This window comes from Mus musculus, chromosome X (genome assembly GCF_000001635.26).
Source record: "Mus musculus strain C57BL/6J chromosome X, GRCm38.p6 C57BL/6J".
Lineage (NCBI taxonomy): Eukaryota > Metazoa > Chordata > Mammalia > Rodentia > Muridae > Mus > Mus musculus.
The window spans coordinates 124,597,102-124,600,657 of NC_000086.7; the positions used below are offsets into that span (position 1 = coordinate 124,597,102).

Genomic DNA, 3,556 nt, shown 5'->3' on the forward strand with positions numbered 1-3,556 from the left:
TGTGAGCAACGAATCAGGAGCTGTCATGCCACATCAGGTGCTGAAACGTCAGGCTGGGGGCTATATAAGCAGCGCCATTTTCCCGGTCCGGGGTCTTCCCTCCTGATAAGTAAGCAATAAAAGCTTTGCCGCAGAAGATTCTGGTTGTCCTGAGTGTGTTCTTGCCGGCGGGGACAAAAGCTCTGGATAATCTGGAATAACAAAAAACCTAGGATAGCAAAAACTATTCTCAACAATAAAAGATCATATGGTGGAATCACCATGCCTAACCTCAAGCTGTACTACAGAGCAATTGTGATAAAAACTGCATGGTACTGGTACAGTGACAGACAGGTAGATCAATGGAATAGAATTAAAGATCCAGAAAGGAACCCACACACCTATGGTCACTTGATCTTTGACAAAGGAACTAAAACCATCCACGGGAAAAAAGACAGCATTTTCAACAAATGGTGCTGACACAACTGGCAGTTATCATACAGAAGAATGTGAATTGATCCATTCTTATTTCCTTGTACAAAGCTCAGTTCTAAATGGTTCAATGAATTCCACATAAAACCAAAGACACTGAAACTTATAAAGGAGACAGTGGGGAAAAGCCTTGAAGATATGGGCACTAGGATAAAAAAATCCTGAACAGAATATCAATGCCTTGTGTTGTAATATTGAGAATCAAAAAATGGGACCTCATAAAATTGCAAAGCTTCTGTAAGGCAAAAGACACTAGTCAATAAGACAAAAAGGCCACCAACAGATTGGGAAATGATTTTTATCATTCCTAAATCAGATGGGGGACAAATATCCAATATATACAAAGAACTCAAGAAACTGGACTCCAGAAAATCATATAACCCTAGTAAAAAATGGGGTACAGAGCTAAATAAAAAAATCTCAACTGAGGAATACTGAATTGCTGAGAAGCACCTGAAAAAATGTTCAACATCCTTAATCATCAGGGAAATGCAAATCAAACCAACCCTGAGATTCCACCTCACAACAGTCAGAATGGCTAAGGTCAAAAATTCAGGTGACAGCAGATGCTGGCGAGGATGTGGAGAAAGAGGAACACTCCTCCATTGTTGGTGGGATTGCAAGCTTGTACAACCACTCTGGAAATCAGACTGGCTGTTCCTCAGAAAATTGGACATGGACAGGAAGATCCAGCAATACTTCTCTTGGGCATATACTCAGTAGATGTTCCAATTTGTAATAAGGACACATGCTTCACTGTGTTCATAACAGCCTTATTTATAATAGCTAGAAGCTGGAAAGAACCCAGATGTCCCTCAACAGAGGAATGGATACAGAATATGTGGTTCATTTACACAATGGAATACTACTCAGCTATTAAAAACAATGAATTAATGAAATTCTTAGGCAAATGGATGGTATCTGAAGGATACCATCCTGGGTGAGATAACCCAATCACAAAAGAACTCACATGATATGCTCTCACTGATAAGTGGATATTAGCCCAGAAACTTTAATACCCAAGATACAATTTGCAAAACACTTGAAACTCAAGAAGAAGGAAGATAAAAGTGTGGATAATTTGTTCTTTCTTAGAATGGGGATCAAAATACCCATGGAAGGAGTTACAGAGACAAAGTTTGGAGCTGAAAGGGAAGGAAGGACAATCCAAAGACTGCCTTACCAGGGCGTCCATTCAATAAGCAACCACCAAACACTGACATTATTGTATCTTCCAGCAAGAGTTTGCTGACAGGACCCTCTTATAGCTGTCTCTTATGAGGCTATGTCAGTTCCTGTCAAATTCAGAAGTGGATGATCACAGTCATCTATAGGATGGAACACAAGGCCCCCAATGATGGAGCTATAGAATGTACCCAAGAATGTAAAGGGGTCTGCAACCCTACAGGAGGAGCAAGAATATGAAATACTCAGTACTCCCCAAAACTTGTGTCTCTAGTTGAATATGTAGCAGAGGATGACCTTTTAGGCCATTAATGGGAGAAGAGGACCTTAGTCTTGTGAAGATCATATGCCTCAGTACAAGGGAATGCCAGGGACAGGAAACAGGAGTGGGTATTTTATGGACCATGGAGGGAGGAGGGTATAGGGGACATTAGGGATAGCATTTGAAATTAAAATGAAGAAAATATCTAATAAAAAAGAAAGAAAAGGACCTACTAGCAGTCCAACTATAAAAGAGCTTAATAATCACAGATATAATTTTAGGAATTCTTATAGAATCTTTCTTTCTTTCTTTCTTTTTTTTTTTTTTAATGAGCCAAAATTTATTTATTTCTTGCACTTGAAGTATTCCTCGATGACATCCTTGGCCTGAGATTCTTTGCCATAGTCCTTAACCACTACGCAACTGCAACCAACCACCTTCCGTGGTTTGCCCTCTCGATCGATTTTACAGAGGCCTACCCATTCCCCTAATTTCTTGTTGTCATCAATCTTTATCAGGTTGATTTGATGCTCAGCACAAAGTGCCTCCACCAGCTTGACATACATGGGCTCATCACAGTTGGATGCGAGCACACACAGATGGGCTTGACGCTTGTCTAAGGCTTTGGCAGCTTCGCGTATGCCACATGCTAGGCCATCGTGGATGAGGGCTGTCTTCAGCACCTCTTGTAGAGCAGTCTTGACGTCCATTACACCTCCAGCTGCTATGCCTTCCTCGGCCATGGCGGTGAATCACGGGTGATGCCGAATCTTGAACGTACCCGAGCTTCCGCCTCCATGCAAGTCGGCAGTGGCAGGGGAAAAAAAAAAGTTATAGAATCTTTCTTAAGACTTAAGTCATCAATGTGTTTATGAAACATTACTACAGGACATTACATCATCGTGGATCTCTGGAGATCTGTTCTAAAGTGGTGTGCTATACTTAGTAATTGTTATATATCTTTAATAATAACAGGAAAAGCATATTAATAGCAGGATTCCTTCCTAAAATGAGTCCTATACAGCCTTGCTTAATAAGGGTGTACCTGTTGAAGATTATATAATAATCTGAAACAGGCCATTTCAGGATGATCACTTTCTAGTTATTAGCTTGTCACATTATATGGCCCCTGAAAAAGGATGGTGATTCCCCAGGCCATTCTTTTATCATTAGGATTTTTTTTTTTTTTTTTTTTTTTTTTTTGCTATCCTGGGTTTTTTTCTCTTTCCAGGTTAATTTAACAAATGCTCTCTGTATGTCTTTGAATAATTCTGTTGTGATTTTGATGGGGATTGCATTGAATCTGTAGATCGCCTTTGGTAGTGTGGCCATTTTTACTATGTTAATTCTGCCAGTCCATGAGCATGAGAGAGCTCTCAATTTTCTAAGACCTTCTTCGTTTTCTTTCTTCAGAGACTTAAAGTTATTGTCATGCAGGACTTTCAATTGTTTGGTTAGAATTTTGCCCAAGATATTTTATATTATTTGAGGCTATTGTAAAGAGAGTTGTTGCCCTTATATCTTTTTCAGCTTGTTTATCATTTGTATACAGGAAGGCTACTGATTTATTTGACTTAATTTTATATCCAGCCACTTTACTGAAGTTGCTTATTAGCTATAGAAATTCTCTGGAAGAAT

General features: G+C 39.4%; 1 pseudogene; it reads right to left on the reverse strand.

Moving 5' to 3' along the window:
- Nucleotides 1-2,249: 2,249 nt before the first annotated feature.
- On the reverse strand, nucleotides 2,250-2,676 carry Rps12-ps12 (annotated as a pseudogene).
- Between the last annotated feature and the right edge of the window lie 880 nt (nucleotides 2,677-3,556).